The following is an 18,329-nucleotide window of genomic DNA, read 5'->3' on the forward strand; positions in this document are numbered from 1 at the left end:
ATGCATTGTTGATAGTGTATTATCATTTTTGAAACACGTTCATAAATGAATATCTTATTTATGCAATATGAATAGTGTCTTGTCATTTTTTAAACACATTCATGGTTAATATACTGCTTATGCATTAATTAATGATGTGTTGTCATTTTGGAAACACATTCATAGTTGAATAGCTTGTCTATGCATTTTGGATAATGTGTAATCATTTTTTAAACACATTCATCTTTAAAAACTTTGCTTATGTATTATACATCAAATGTTACCATTTTCGAAACTCATTCATAAGTTTAAAACATGATTTATACATTAAAGACATTTTTGAAACTCATTCATGGTTCAACAACTTGATTCATACAAAAGACATGGTTTTGACAACTTGTTCATATATCCTTGAAAATTATTTTGCAAAATAAGTTTTAAATTGAAAGTTTGAGATAAACATTTAAAAAAAAAAACAGGTTTTAATATGAGCAAGGGCTAACCTTGCTGGTCAGACCGGCTTGAATCGTGCCACGATTCAGACTTGGTCTAGATGGACCTGACTGGGTCTGACTTGTGTCACATTTCAAACCCAATCATGAGTTAGGACCAGGCTGGCCTGAACCAGCACATCCAGTTCGGCCCAGCCTGTGCCCAATCTGGGATGGCTTGGCCTGAACCGACATATTCGGTTGAGTCCAGGCTTGTCCTTGACAGCATGGTCTGGTCTGGGTCCCAGACCAGTTCTTGACTAGGGCGGACAACTTGTCAATTGTACACCCACAAAAAAAAGAGAAGGTTAATGTTTATGACTAAGCATTTTGAATAATTTTAATCTATGCATGCAATGAAATAAAAATGTCTATGACAATGCATAAGGCATATGCTTTCAAATAAATTAAGTATATACAAACCATGAAGAAATGTTTATGAAAAATGCATATCATATGCATATGCAATCAAAGTGATTTTAGCATATGCAAACCATGAAGAAATGTTTATGGAAAATGCATATTATATGCATATGCAATCAAAGTGATTTTAGCATATGCAAACCATAAAGAAATGTTTAATGCATATTATATGCATATGCAATCAAGTGACTCTAGCATATGCAAACCATGAAAGAAATTTTTATGAAAATGTATAAGTATATATATATATATATATCACATGTGTATGCTTTTCATGTGATATGGTTCTATAAGAGCTATGAAGAAAAATGCTAAGTGCATTAGATGCATGTGAGAAATTAAATGTTTCATTCATACATTTAAAGAGGAATGCATTATGAGATTCCATGTAATGAAATAACTCATGCAATGCATAAATGCTTATCAATATGCCCATGCATTCATAAATAAGATGCATATGACACAAAAATCATATTTTTTTAACACATGCACAAGTGATGGAAAACAAATAATATCTTTCACATATCCACCCAGTTTGTCTACTTTTTTGGAAATGATACAAAAAAGATGTCTTTTTGCACAGTGAAAAAACTACATGCAGAGGACATGTCTAATGAATGGGTTTATACCACTATAAAACAAAGAGATAACTTAAGGAACAAATTCATAAATCGAATAGAAGCTATAGACAAATGATCTCTTATCCTCGATGTGGTCGAAAAAAGGGCCAGATTGTGCAATGATGAAGAGGAACAAGAAGGCTTACCTAAGTTTTATGATCCATTCATGTGAGCATATTTATGCCAAAATGAATACGAGGCAGATGCATATGAGATGTGTAATTGTGTTCTAGAACTTGCACATCATGAATGAATGCCATATAATGCATGAAACAACAAGAAATGATGATGTTCATTAATGATGCCATAAAATGCCATGATATAATGTATATGTTTTCGAATGCCATAAATTCACCATGAGGGCCATACATGAATGAAACATAACATATTGTAGAAATGTACAATGAATAAATGCACATCATGAAATTAAATGTCTTGTGCTATGCTATGAATGTTAAGGCATAAGGTTTGATGAACCTAAGTGAACATTACTAACTTTGTGTGGATCTTCTTCGTAAATAAATGTTGCAATGCATGCTAAGAAATGCTCTCTTACAAGCTTGAGTGGGATGTGAGCCCATAATTGTGAGAGGAAGTCTCACTTCACATGCATAAATTTACATATTGAAACATTATTGTTAACGCCTTCATAGGCAAAGTGCTCTTATGGGCTAAAGGCGCTACAGCACGGGTGGGTAAAGACCATGTCATGACATGTATACTACCTTGAAGAAAGTATTGAGGCTATTAAGCCTATTTGCCTCATGAAGCGAGGACATGAATTTCTAACCATATTAAGATAAGACTGCCTAGAAACCCATTCACAATGTTGGTCCACCTTAGAGAAGGTGAAATGGTACAGCCTCGAGTGACAATATCACATATAGGTGTCATCTACATGTCATACCAACTTGAATTAAGGAGCAATGACGTCCTTTGACTTTCAGTTACTCGAAGTTAGGGAGGTTAGGGTTATCCAAAAGTGGTATTCCTCAACTACTACAGTAGTATGGATTGCAATCTAGTTACCCTTTCAAAGATTCTCTTAGTCATGAACCACAAGCTTATGTGTGTTTATCTAGTTTGTAGGTACCACGACAAAAATATATCAATAACATAATAAACACCGGTGGTATACTCTAGCAAACACGGTGACAACTACCTTCGTGTACCCGAGGGTATAATCCAGAGAAACAAATATCTTTGATGTCATATCCATGTTAGATGACTTCAGTAATTATGATATCTCTGTTAGTTGCAATATCTGTGAATAGTTTTCTTTTTTTATGCATCTATACTACTCACATGACTATTAGAATATGAAATCATGATAGAACAAAATGTCATCCATGATTTATGCTTTGAAAATCTTTATTATGCATATTAATATAGATTTTCTTACCTACTCTCAAGACTTTGACCCCATTTAATAGGGCATAGGTAATGAATGAGGAAGCAGTACGAGTGTAACGCCTCAGATTTTCAAAACAAAGCTAAGTTGAAAATTTCATGAATTTCTTTTTTTTTTCTTTACAGCAGAACTTAGAAAAGGTTTTAGCAGCAGAAATAGACGATAATGAGTTATCAATTTTAGAAAACGCTGGGCAAGTCACGTGTATGTGGCTATTATCATCGCAAAATTTTCCCCCTCCCTCTTTGAGAGAGAGAAACGATTCTACGAGTCAAACTAGACCAAAGTTTTGAAAATTGGTTTTGAAAATTACTCGCCTCCGTTTTGAAAATTTGCAGAAAAATTTCGTGGAATGGGATCCGTTTGTCAGTACGAGGTTCAACTGTTCTTGGCGCCTTTACCAGGGGTAATTGAACCAAGGATCAAATGTGTGCTTTAACTAAGTTTAATTATCTAAATCATGTTCTGTTTTCCTAAAATGCACAAAGAATCAGGCATGTGCTATGGAATTTTGAAAAGATGCAAGTTTGAGAAATATGATGTTTGCTTTGAAAAATTGAGATGTACTTGAAAAATGACTGGAAAAGTGCTTGAAAATAGAATTCCTTGGAAAATCATTGAATTCCATCAGAAATCAGGAAGTGTATTGAAAAATGGATTCTCGGGAAAATCGGATCTTTGATAAAACCGATTTTTGAGATTTGAATTACTTTTCCTGGGAAAATCGATTTCTAAAGAGGATTTGAGAATTCTGGGAAAATCAGGAAGTTCATTTGGAAAATAACTTTTGAAATGGAAAATGGATTCTCAAGAAAATTAGATCTTTGAGAAAATCAATTTTGGGATTTGAAAATGAAATTGAGAATGTGGAAATCTTGGAAAATCATGATTTGAACTTGGAAAATACTTGGAATCTCTTTTGAAAACCCATATATGTTAAGAAAATCAATTCTTGAGAAAGACTTAGAAAAATTTAAGAAAATCGATTTCTCTGAATTGAAATTAGGAAATGAGTTAAAAAATGATGCAAATTGAATGAATGAATATGAATATGAATTTGAAAGAGACATCTTTGAGGAATTGGAAAATCCTTTTGAAATTTTGAGAAATGCAGTGCATTTTTGAAGTTAGCCTAAGAGTGTAGGTTGAATGTGGCTAATACGAAGATCACAAATCTTGGTTTTCTTCGTATTCTGACTATGGCCATAAATACAAATCCCACCAAGTTTGTGAACTCCGTAAGAGCTTGTGCACGTGTCATTCGTGTCAACTATAGTAGATTTGGAAAAATGTGCATGAATGATACATCGGATATTGAAATTTGCAGAAATTAAACTATATGCAATGCAATCCTATTCTATGCAGGAAATATAAATATTATTCCAAATATTACAACTTTGATATTACATTGAATTGAATGAAGTAAATATATGAAAGTCTTCTTCTTGAATGTTCCTGCAAAACTAGAAAACAAGTTAGCACAGAAATGTAGGTTTATTTGGATTTATCCAAAAATATTGAAAATTATCGTATATTATTTAAATATAAACCCAATTCATACCCCCTTTGGTATAAACATGAGAAATAAGCAATGAAATTCGAAAATAAACTTGAAAATTCAAAATTGGAGTAAAAATAATGACCTTGAAATCAGGATTTTCTAAGAGAAATTTTATAAATTTTGAAATTTTGAAAATCAAATGAAATAAAATTAAACACAATATGATGCAATATGATGATATGCATGAAAACTTAAAAAATTAAAGATTGGAATTCCGAAATTGAGGTCAAAATAACCAAAATGCCCCTGATAACAAGACTATGCCCTTGAAACCAAGGTTTTCTGAAATAAATTTTGCAAAAAGTTGAAATGTGAAATGAAAATGATATTGAAATTAACCATAATATGATACTATATGATTATTCACATGATAAAAAACCCTAAAATGGCAAAAATATCACAAAATATTGAATTTAACTTGATTTTTGCTTGATTTTCGCATGATTTTTTTTTTTGAATTTAAAGATTAACTAACACAGATAGCAAAAGAGCTTGAAATTGAGCCAAATTTGGCATGGACACCTAGACTAACCCTAAAAATATAACGAAACTCAAAATTTGTATTTTGGATATTTTTTAATATGGAAAATTAACTAGAAATCCTAAAAATTTAGATTTTGCCTAAAATGCTAAATCTAAACTGAATTTTGGGTACTAAACTACCATAAAAACTTCCCAAATTTTATGGGGCGATAGAGAACAGTTAGGAAAATATTTTTTCCTTTTACAGATTTTGGTTTTGACCTATGGTCGGAGCTGGGCAATTCTGACAAGTTGGATCAAAATTCGGCGAATCTAGAATCTAGGGTAGACTGATAGGTTTCGGGAACAACTATGGGAAAAATAAAAAACAGTAGAGAAAATGACTGAAATTTTGGGAGAATGTCCCTGAAAAACAGAGAAAAGTTTTCTTTTTTTACAGTTTTGGGATTAGATGAACGGTTTGAAAAAGAGCATAGGATTATCAGAGCTCTAGATCTCTGTAATTCTCAGACATTGGAATTTGATAGACAGGGAATTTAATTCCGGGGATAATACCTAGGATGCTCCTAAAATTCTTAAATTTTGGGGAATGACAGAGGGAATGGTGAGTAATAACTTCACTGTTGAAAGTTTTGACATCCAACCTACAGATTGAAGCATCACAGTAGATTAGGGTCGGTCTAGACCCTGACAAGGAAAATTTGAGATTTTCACAGGTTTTGGGAAAACTTGATTTTTAGCAGAAACTAAACCTCATTGGAAAAAACTGGGAAAATACTGAAAAAATAATATATTCTAACAGAGATCCACTATATTTTTTTTAGGAGGATTTGGATCGTCCATCTGGGAAGAGGGAAGGAAGGAAGAAAGAAGAAGAAAGAAAGAAAAAGAAAGAAAGGGAGAAGAAAAGAAGGAAAAGAAGAAGAAAGGAAAGAAGGAGAAAGGGGGGGGGGGGGGGTCGACCCCCTTGTGGGTCCCACCTCTAAAATAAAATGAAATAAATAAAATAAAAAAATAAAAAAAATGGTAAAACAAAAGGAAAATATAGCAAAAGAAAATGTTTATATTTTTTTTAAAAGAAAATACAAGTAGATAAGCCATCTCAGGGTGGGCTCAATTTCCAAATTTGAAATTCATTTTGAATATCATAGGGGTAGAATAGTCTTTTTAGAAAATTTCGGGACGAAACGAGCAATTTTTGGCAGTTTTTGAAACGAGCTCACAATTTGAAGTTTCATACCATGTTGCGAAGCAAATCCAGTTTAGAATTTGAAAATTTAAGTTTGAAAGAAATCCAAATTATTTTTCTTAGAAAAATATTTCCAAATTTATAATCTTTGGAATAAAAATGTCAATTTTGGAAACCCAGGGTTTGAGATTAATTTTTGAAAACTTTTAAAACTCAATCTGGATTGGAATTTATAAAACTGGAGTTCTGGACTTCAAAAAAGAAACGAAATGTGATAAAATGGTATGAAATGATGAGAAATGACATAAAATGCTATGCAAAATGCAGACCCTGAATGAAGAATTTTGGATATTGGACTTTGATTGACACTTATACCAGTTCAAAAAGTGTTGAAATTGATAAAATTTGCAAAATGGTTTTCGGGCTCTACCGAGCTCGAGTGACACTGAAAATTGAGGTTTGAGCTGAATTGAATTGAAATAAACTAGATTGAGCTAGGTTTTGGGGTTTCAGAACTCAACTGGACTGACAAGACACTGACTCAACTGAACTCCTAGACTAAATTATCAAGAAATACTACCATTTTTTAGAGAAATTATGAGAAATGGTCACTGGAGTGAAGTGAATTACATACAAGAGTTGGGTTTGAGCTAAAACAAAGGTCAGTAATACTGAGATGAACTAAAATTGAAGCTCGAACACTAGCTCAACTGGTTGGACTCAACTCAATTTCAGCTGAAATAGGCTAAAATGGGCTCCTAGACACTTGGAAGTGGTTTTGAGCTGAAACTGGAGCACTTGAACTATTGGTGAGCTCAGGCTAGACTCATGGCAATATGAGTGACTAGAAATGACTGACTTGGATACAATTAGCTTGGATTTAAGTGAGAAATGAGCTCATTTCTGAAGAAATGATCCCATTTTTGCAGGAAATGGTCAGAAATGAATATGGTCTGTTCACTGTGAACTCAGGTGAGCTAGAAATGACTGATATTCTAACTATTATGGACTAACAAATAAGCTTGGTTGACTCTAACTGACTGAGGGTCTGGGATGACCTAGGGGTAAAATGGTAATTTTCCTAATGAAAGTGGGTAAACTAGTAATTTTCTGACACAAACTTGGGGTTGGACTCCTACATTGACCTACCAGGGTTGGCACTGTACGAGGGGTGTGTCGGAAAATGGATGAGAAAAATTTGGGGTACAGATGCCCTTATTTGCTACTAAGTCGGTTTAGGGCCGAACTTAGTGGCAAAGAAAAACACACCAAATTTGGGCTATAAAAATGCCCCAGTTAGAAGAATCTAACTGGTGTGAAGAAATTAGCCCTGACAAAAATGGTAGGTATGAAATAGAGAATGAAGAAGAAAGATTTACTTCAAAGAAGTGAAGCTTAGGTTTCGCCCTTAACCTGGATGGGACGGGAAATACCTTGTATAAAAATGAGGCTCATGTTTAACCCTTAACTTGACCGAGAAATGAAATACCTCATCAAAAATGAGGCTTGGGTTTAACCCTTAACCTGACCGGGAAATGAAATACTTCATCAAAATGAGACTCAGGTTTAACCCTTAACCTAACCGAGAAATGAAAATGATGGGATTCTCGAAAGAAGAACCCATGATAGAACCTTCAGACTTCCGCACAATGAATCCGATAAGGGTTTTGCAAAAGGATGAAATTGGGGTCCCTAAAGCTTGAAAAGGGGTTTGATTTTGGGTGCCTCATTGCTGAGACTAAATAACTTTTGAAATTGATGACCTTTTGCAAGAAAATGATTTGTGGCTTAACCTCGAGCAAAAATTGAACTGTCTATGGTGGGACAGTGGGGACACAGAGAAGTGTGCGAATTTGAGAGCTCAGGCCCTCAGATTATACTAACAGAAGGGAAGGAATCTTGAAAACTCCCATTTTCAAGTTCTAAAAGGGATAACAAATGGTGTCAGGATGCGCCAAAGATGAAACTCAAACTCTCGCTTCATGCTAGGATAACTAGAAAATATTATCAAAATGTTGAAAAGTATTGTTGATTCAAAATAATTGAAAATGATGCACATTGGTGCAAAAATATTCCCTCTTTTCTACCTGAAGTATTACCTCTGATTGGGCTTAACTCCGTAGAATCAAGATTCGAATTCAAATTGCTTGTAATTGACTTTCTTTTAAGGACAATTTTCTTGATATGAACAGAAAAGAAAGAATTCTTATTGTGAAAGCAATTGGTGAAAGGAGTATTGATAATAGAATTTCACAAAATTTAAAGAAGATTCTTGGCAAATTTGGCAGTCTGATATCCCAAAATTATTTTCTCATGATGATCTTACTGTACCTTTTTTTTTTGCAGAATTGGAGCTCTCTTGGGTTTTAGGGAATTACATCATCCTTCATTTTAGAGATGTCCTGACTTTTCTCTCTCTCTTTTTGAGAAGGGTACGTCACAAACTCCTTCATCTCAGAGATGTTCTGATCCTTCTTTGCCTCTGGGTTTATCTTGACAGTATTGGTTCTTTGGTTGAAAATCATTTGATGATCCCAGAAATTAAATATTTTTTAGGGTTTGTCAATAGGCTTATCGCATTCGCCTTCAACTTGGCGGTGATCTGAACTTTCTCTGGAAGGATCTGTCATAAACTCCTTCATCTTGGAGATGATCCAAATCTTCTTTGGCCCCGGGGATCTAGCTCGCATATTCGTCTTCAACTTGACGACAATTGAGAGATCCCTTTTGCAGATATTTAATTGCAACTTAAATGATTGAAGAGATATGGAAATTGAATGGATTTTTCTGTATCACCCAGGATATTTTGATTGCCTTATTTTCCAAGAATGATCTTTAAAAATGTGTCGTTGACTGTGATCAATATCGATCACTTTTGCAACAACATTGAATTTTTCTTTGCTGGCCATATCGAGGATTTATTCTTCATCCTTTTTTATTGGTCAATAGAAAGATTTTGAATTTTGAATCCTTCTTCGTGAAAGCTTTGTCCTTTCAGAAGTAATACTGAAGGTATTCTTAGGTAAAGTTTTATGCAATAAAGATTTTGAAATCAACAAATATTTAATGACAAATTGGCAAAATGCTCTTGAAATCTTTTGTGAAAGCGAACGTTGGAGTCACGACTCAACGCATCCATGAAAAAAATTCTCTTCTCCTTTCCCCAAAAAAGAAGATTCAGTATTTGATAAAAGGTCAACTCAAAAGTTTCAGTTTTGACAAGAAAATTTGAGTCAGACTTGGATCTTTGAAGGAGAATTAGAATTTAAAGGAAAGAAAATTCGAGTTGAAACTCGAATCGGTTCAACTAAGAATATCATTGATTCACTAGGAACAACATGGGTTCGGTAGGGGTTCAACCTAAGAACGACATTTGTTCAATTGAGAACGACATTAATTCACTTGGAACGTCATGGGTTCAATAGGGATTCAGCATAAGAATGACATTGGTTCAATTGACAACAACATTGATTCACTGAAAACGACATGGGTTCAATAGGGATTCAGCCTAAGAACGACATTGGTTCAATTGACAACGGCATTGGTTCGCTGGGAATGGCATGGGTTCAATAGGGATTCAGCCTAAGAACGACATTGGTTCAATTGACAACGACATTGGTTCACTGGGAACGACATGGGTTCAATAGGGATTCAGCCTAAGAACGAAATTGGTTCAATTGACAATGGCATTGGTTCACTGGGAACGACATGGGTTCAATAAGGATTCAGCCTAAGAACGACATTGGTTCAATTGACAACGACATTGGTTCACTAGGAACGACATGGGTTCAATAGGGATTCAGCCTAAGAACGACATTGGTTTAATTGAGAACAGCATGGCTTCAATAGAGATTTAGCCTAAGAACTTTGATCAGAAGGACTTCAACCTACAGATCACACATTTCTGAAAAATACCAATCCAAAAGGGGTTCGACCTGAGGAGTGTAAAGAATATTGGATCAGGAGGACTTCAATCTATACAGATCACATTCCTGAAAAATACCAATCTAAAAGGGGTTCGACCTAAGGACTGTAAATAATATTGGATCAGGAGGACTTCAACCTACAGATCAATTTTTTTACGGTGAGATTAGTTTCAAAGGGGTTCAACCTAAGAACCGGGGTTGAGAAGGACTTTTGATTCACAAAGGGGTTCAACCTAAAAACCATATTGGTTTGACAGGCGTTCAACCTACAAATCACATTGGTTTAGTAGAGATTCGACCTACAAACTATCAATTCTATAGGGATTTAACCTAAGGATCACATCGGTTCAATAGGGATTCAACCTACAAACTATCAATTCCTTAGGGATTTAACCTAGGGATTACATCAATTCCGCAGGGGTTTGACCTACAAACTATCAATTCCATATGAATTTAACCTAAAGATCACATTGGTTCAGTAGGGATTTAGCCTACAAACTATCAATTCCATAGGGATTTAACCTAAGGATCGCAGTTTAAGAAGGAAGGGTTCAACTTGTGGGCTTTTAATGGACCATCATAGTTCAGTTGTATGTGGTTTGCTTTCAAGATTATCCCCTTTTTCTTAATGGGAACGAAATAAATTCGAGGAGAATTTTGAGGAAGTCATGGAAAATGATTCAGGTTTATCCCTTAACCTAAGCAGGGAAGCTTGATGCAAATGCAAATGCAAATTGATGCAAATGAATGTAGATGAATGCATGCAAATGCAAATGTATGCAAATAAATACAAAATGATGTAAATGGGTGCACATGCATGCAAAATGGAAGATTTGTTTGATCCTGCCTGCATACATGACATTTTGAAAAAAAAAAATCAAGAAAAATGCCCCAGTGTAACTGAAGAATAAGATGTTGGATGAAAGGATAAGTAATTGATATTTGACGAGAATTCTCTGAAGATAACGAGGTAAAAAAATTGACAATGAGCTTCTTGATTGATCGGAGAGGCACTCTGAAAGAGGTTACCCCTTGTAAGAAGACATTAAACATTTTGCAAGGGAGGAATATAAAATGATGGCGCCAGGCCATGAGGAAAATTGATAAATTTATTAATGCATTGAAGAAGGAAATAAATTGATAAGAGAACTAGGACTGCATTGTCCCTTCAAAATGACAAAATAATGAAAGTGACATAGTCTTGACATTGTCAATTTCTTAGAGAACTTGCTCAGGATGGTCGACTGGTGTCTTCCTTATCTTCAATAAGGATATTCTTGTTGATGCAATCTTGAATGATATTCTTCAGGACGAAGCAATTCTCAGTGTCATGCCCTACTGCTTGATGAAATTTGCAGAACTTTTCTTTGAATCTGCCTAGTAAAGAAATTGGAGGGTCACAAGGAAAGAGAGCCTCTGTCGAAGCTCTCCCTGAAATAAGGGTTCCTTGTGTGAAATTGGAAGATTGTTTTGCAAACAGTTCACAAAGACACGAGTCCCTTCAAAACTCTCCCTGAAGAGAGGCTAAGTGAACAAAGAAGATAGCATGCGAAAAAAACGAGATCCCTAGAACTCTTCTTGTAAGAAGGGCTTCTCGCAAGAGAAAATGTTTGAGATTGATATTGAGCCAATAGACGGAATGAATCTGACACAGAGGTCGAACCATGCACGACTATGACTGGTAAATATGACCCGCGGGTCAAAAATGATTGACTTTGATAGAATTGATAACCCAAAGATTGAAATTGGATGACCCGAACATCGAAATTGGTATTGGGTGACCCGAAGGTCGAAATTGGAGATTGGGTGACCCGACGATCAAAATTGGAAATTGGTTGACCTGAAGATCGAAATTGGTATTGAGTGACCCAAAGGTCAAAATTGGTTGACCCGAATGTCGAAATTGAGAATTGAATGACCTGAAGGTCAAAATTGAGAATTGAATGACCCGAAGGTCGAAATTGAGAATTGAGTGACCCTAAGGTCGAAATTGAAAATTGAATGACCCGAAGGTTGAAATTGGTTGATCTGAAGGTCAACATTGAAAATTGAATGACACGAAGGTTGAAATTAAGAATTGAATGACTCGAAGGTCGAAATTGGTTGACCCAAAGGTCAAAATTGAGGAATTGAGTGACCCGAAGGTCAAAATTGAAAATTGGATGACCCAAAGGTTGAAATTGATAAAATCCGAACAACTTGATGGTTTGGAAATCGACACTAAGCATGAATCTTGATGAGAGGTTAGTACAAGGACTGGATCTGAAAGAGCAATCAGTGTGAATGCTGGGTTTGGCAGAAGAATTAACGTGAAGCCAGATTTTGATGGAAGGACCAATGCTAGGTTGGGTTTGGAAAGTTCGGCCAGTAAATACTGGATTTGAGAAGTTCGACCAATAAAAAATGGATTTTGGAAGTTCAACCAGTGTAAAAAAAAACTAGATTTGAGAAGTTCGACCAGTAGCAACTGGATTTAGGAAGTTCGACCAATAAAAATTGGATTTTGAAAAGTTTGACCAGTAGCAACTGGATTTAGGAAGTTCGACCAATAAAAATTGGATTTTGTGAAGTTCGACTAGTGTAAAAAACTGGATTTCAGAAGTTCGACTAGTAACAACTCGATTTAGGAAGTTCGACCAATAAAAATTGGATCTTGAAAAGTTTGACCAGTGTAAAAACTGGATTTAGGAAGTTTGACCAATAAAAATTGGATTTTGTGAAGTTTGACCAGTGTAAAAAACTGGATTTGAGAAGTTCGACCAATAGCAACTGGATTTAGGAAGTTCGACCAATAAAAATTGGATCTTGAAAAGTTTGACCAGTGTAAAAACTGGATTTAGGAAGTTCAACCAATAAAAAATGGATTTTGTGAATTTCAACCAGTGTAAAAAATTGGATTTGAGAAGTTCGATCAGTACCAACTGGATTTAGGAAGTTTGACCAATAAAAATTGGATCTTGAAAAGTTTGACCAGTGTAAAAACTGAATTTAGGAAGTTCGACAAAAAAAATATTGGATTTTGTGAAGTTCGACCAGTGTAAAAAACTGAATTTAAGAAGTTCGACCAGTAGCAACTGGATTTAGGAAGTTCGACCAATAAAAATTGGATTTTGAAAAGTTTGACAAGTGTAAAAACTGGATTTAGGAAGTTCGACCAATAAAAATTAGATTTTGTGAAGTTTGACCAGTGTAAAAAACTGGAATTGAGAAGTTTGACCTGTAGCAACTGGATTTAGGAAGTTCGACCAATAAAAATTGGATTTTAAAAGTTTGATTAATGTAAAAAATGGATTTGAGAATGAACCAACACGAGCACTGGGCTTTAAAAAATAGACCAGTATGAGCACTGGATTTTGGAAATGAACCAGTGTAAAAACTGAATTTTGAAATTAAACCAGCACAAAGCTGGGTTTGGAAAGAAAAATTGAGTCAGAACTCGAATCCCAAAGACAAATTAAACCAATTAGAATTTATAGGAAAGAAAATTCGAGTCGGAACTCGAATCCCGAAGGAAAATTAAACCAATTAGAATTCAAAGGAAAGAAAATTCAAGTCGGAACTCGAATCCTGAAGAAAAATCAAACCAATTAGAATTTAAAGGAAAGAAAATTCGAGTCAAAACTCAAATCCCAAAGGAAAATTAAACCAATTAGAATTTAACGGAAAGAAAATTCGAGTCGGAACTCGAATCCTAAAAAAAAATTAAACCAATTAGAATTTAACAGAAAGAAAATTCGAGTCGGAACTCGAATCCCAAAAGAAAATTAAACCAATTAGAAAGGAAATTTGAGTCGGAACTCAAATTGGTTCAATAGGGGTTTAACCTAAGAACAACAATTTTAAAGAAAATAGATCAGTACGAGGCTTGACCTAAGATTTTTGAGAAATAACCAGTGTGAAGATTGGGTTTTAGAAAATGAACCAGTACGAGTATTGGATTTTGAAAATGAACCAGTGTAAGAACTAGTTTTTGAAAATGTACCAGTACGAGCACTGGATTTTAAAAATGTACAAGCACGAGTACTGAATTTTACTTAAGACTCGAATTTCAGAAGGAGACCGACATTCCAAAGATGTTTGGGGATTGTGACGGGAATGATTGATGGGGTCTCAGGATTATCCCTTATCCTGAATGGGTAACAAATTTAATGCAAATGAATGCAAACGAATGAACATGAATGTAAATGATTAATGAATGATTTTGTTTGATCCTACCTGCATACAGGACATTTTGAAGTAGAAACAAATTTTCAAAAAAAGAAATTCCCCAGTGTAACTCGGGAGTAAGATGTTGGACGAAAGGATAGGTAATTGATATTTGACGAAAGCTCTTTGAAGATAGCAGGGGAAAGATTAACGATGTGCTTCTTAATTGATTCAGGAGGCAATTTAAAAAAGGTCACTCCTTGTAAGAAGACATTAAACATTTTACAAAGGAGAAATATAAAAGATGGCGTCAAGCCATCAGGAAAATTGATAAATTTATTAATGCATTGAAGAGAGAAATAATAAATCGATAAGAGAATTGGGACTACATTGTCATGACAAAAGCAAAATGATAGAAATGATATGGCATTGGCATCATTCTTTTTCTTCGCATCCCGAAAGGATGTTGGCGGGATAGCTGATTGATTCTCTAACCGCCTCAAGAATTCCTTTGTCGATGCAATCCTTCATGATGCTCTTGAAGTTAGAGCAATGTTTTTTGTCATGCCCCAATTCTCGGTGATACTTGCAGAATTGATCTTTCTATTTCTCCATATTGACAAAAGGATCAGCGGCCTTCGGAAGTCTGACCATATCTTTTGCGAGCATGTGTGCGAGAATACTCTCGAGTGTTTGATCTAATGGGGTCAATTTGTGGTCATGGTTTCGACTGTCGCGCTGTATCTTTTGCTGAGTGCTTAATTTTTGTCGAGACTTGTCCAAGACAGTCGTCTGATCCTCTTTTCCATCATCAACAAAGAAATTCTTGTCGATATAGTCTTGGACGATGTTCTTGAAGACAAGACAGTGGTCGGTATCGTGCCCTACTGCCCAATAAAATTTGCAGAATTAACTCATGAATCTTCCCATGATTGTGGGAGGGTATGTGGCTCTTGGGAGCTTGACTAGTCCTTTGGTCAGCATGTACTCAAGGACTTCTTCGAGCGACTGCTCTATGGGGATAAACTGGCGGTCATAACCCCAGCCGTCCCGCTTTATCTTTTCTTTTTGCTGGGATTTCTGGTGAGAACCTCACGGAAAAGGCTTGTTGTCTTGCTTGAAGGCATCTTCCTTTCTGCCTTCATTGCTGCTTCTGGCGGACTTAGAACTTTCTGTGTTGCTGCTCTTGCTAGTGATATTCTTGGAGAAGGAGACAAATGTTTTCTTCTTGATGGGAGCCTTTCTAAGACTGTCCTCAGCTTGCTCAGGCATCATCTTAATCATCATTTTCTTGAACAACTGATATGCAGCGGGATCGATGTCATCCCTGTTAGTCTGACTATGTTCTCTGGCAGACCTTGGAGAATTCATCTCTTCTTGCTTGCTTCTGAAATTATTGATGCACTGATATAGTGGCATCTTCTTGCCTAATCTGATCTGGACCACTTGGGAATACCAATGTTCTCTACAGAATGAGATGGATGATTAGAATTCGATGATGGTGATTCGAGATAAAAATGAATAGAGAAAAAATATTTGATGAGGATCAGGTTGACAATTTGAAGAATATCCTGTTACCAGAGATTGGGTCATCACTAGAATCATGATAATTGTGTTGATATTCTTGTAAAAGAAATAAACAACTAGGATATGCCTTGTTACCTAGGTGAGGTCGTCAAACCATAACAAAAGATTAATTATTGAAGAAGAATGATTATTTTAATAATAGACTTGACAGAGAGGGGGTGAACAGACAATTTGCCACCACTCCTAAAAATCAGCAGACACTCAAGGACCTGGGAAAATAGTAAGAGTAACAAAAGAATCCCAGCCATATCTGGCAAAATGGTATGCTCCATACCACTGTGCTGATACGAGATCGAACTCTGACATGATTTCTGATAGTAGTCGAGCTTCTACGTGCTTTTATCTCTGAGAAAACTGTCTGACACATCGCTTTGAATGATAGTAGACAGAAGAATGGGCCAAGTAACTTGAACTGCTTTCCATATGCATAAGTGTATCTCGGAGGAGATATCTGACGATCAAAATAGTCCCACATGACTTCTTCCTCTTGGAGGTTATCGATCAAGAATCGATATCGCATAACTGGAAGGAGCCCTTTGCCATTGTACTTGAATGAGCTAGCTCTGGTTGGCACATGCTGAAAGAACCAGGATTGTAGCTTATAGGTATACCCTTCTACTAGGATCGATTCTTCGAGTGTGAAACGAGTCAACCCTCGGTACAAGAAAGCGAGCGCATCCATGGCTATCGAGAGGTGGCTGGTCTGTCGACTTCTCCACCTTTGCAGAAGCTGAACTATCCTAATATCCACATAATTTTGTCTGTCTGAGAAGAAGGCCAGTCCCACAGTGCATAAGACCATTGCGTGCTGAATTCTTTCTCAAGTTGTCCGGGATAATGAGCTAACTTCTGCGAATGTTTCGTACTGACGATTGAGCTTGAGCAAATCTACATATTCATTTCCATCAACTTCGATCAGTGGCCAAGATTTACGTCCTGTCATGCGGGCTAAGGCATCTCGAGAATCCAAACCCTTGACATTGATCAAGAATTGTTGTTCCAACGGATCTCTAGCCTGACCGGTTGGATCAGGTAATCCCATAATCTCTAAAAATGCATCCATCAACAGGGTCATTTCTCCCCATGGGAACCATAAAGTATAAGTGCATGGGTTCCTCCGCTTTGCCTGTGCATGAATCAAATTATTGTTGATGGTCTGCTTTCCCACGGCTGATGTCAATTCTAATCCACAATCGCTCAGATGGTCTGAAAAAATATGAGAGAAGATTTTAAGCCAGGAGTAATACCACCGGGGAATGAAGGATCCGGTGCTAAGAGTTCAATGCTCGGGAAGACTTTGTCGCACCTCGTAGGAGATGTGGCCCTCAGGAAAGATAGAGTTGAGTTGACTGGATGCCATCAGACTGGAAAACAGGGAAAATTGGAATGAGACTTAGGAAAGATACAGGAATTTTGAAATTTTGCAGACGGGATAAAATGAAGTTGGAAATTCGAGATCCAGGAGAACGAAATGATGGAAAATCACCTGGAGTTTTGAGAAAAGGTAGATAATTTGGGAAAATCATCCAAGGTTTTGAGAAAAAAGAAATATTTCATAAAAAAGATGGAAAATGAGGTATTTGAAAAATCATCCAATATATTTGGAAAAAATTATGAAAAATATGAGAAAATAAAGGGAAAAATGATTATAAGACAATCAATCACATCCTGCACAAACAATAATGCACATACAACACTCTCTAAGAAGCTGACTCTAAATGCATCAGTTTAAAAATGGTTGTAGGACCCTAATCCTGACTCTAGACTCAGATCATTTGTGTCCAATCATGCTATACCGATATACTCGAATTGAAACCCGAAGTACGTGGCATAAAAATTTATCTCTGGTTCTAGGCTTGTGTTTTCCCAACATCCTTGAGCACCTGCTGATATACTTTGGACTATGGCCCTTGGTACGTGGCACAACCCAAATAAGTGGCTCAGTTGTGAGGCTTTATCATGAACTATGGTTCTAGAAGAAAGCCCAGCAACATGAAGTTCAGGTAGAAATAGGTAGGGTGGTTTTTGAAATATGAGCACATGCAAGCAAATAGAGGGCTCTAAGACTTAAAGAGATAAATTTTTGAAAACTTTGAAGAAGCAAACAATGTTTACACACAAATCCTAGATTGAGGAGGGTTGTATGAGACCTAAGTCTATGTGAGCATGAATAATTCCTCCTCAATTGATCCTACCAAACCATGCCTAGTCTACATGCAATCCATGTCAGCTGGGTTCAAGTCTAGGCTCCTAGGTTCACATGATATCAGAAAATAAAAACTGACATTTCATAGAACATGATTTTGATAATTAAGCTAAGTCAAGGTACATGATTGATCGGGCGAAGACAGGTCTCATCATGGTCGTCAAACCTGTTATCATCATAAAAAATTTTCCTCCCTCTGAGAGAGAGAGAGAAACGATTCTGTAAATCAAACTCAACCAAAGTTTTGAAAATGGTTTTTGAAAATAACTTGCCTCCGTTTTTTAAAATTTATGAGAAAAAATTGTAG

This window comes from Nuphar pumila, chromosome 9 (genome assembly GCF_984573655.1).
Source record: "Nuphar pumila chromosome 9, dmNupPumi1.hap1.1, whole genome shotgun sequence".
Lineage (NCBI taxonomy): Eukaryota > Viridiplantae > Streptophyta > Magnoliopsida > Nymphaeales > Nymphaeaceae > Nuphar > Nuphar pumila.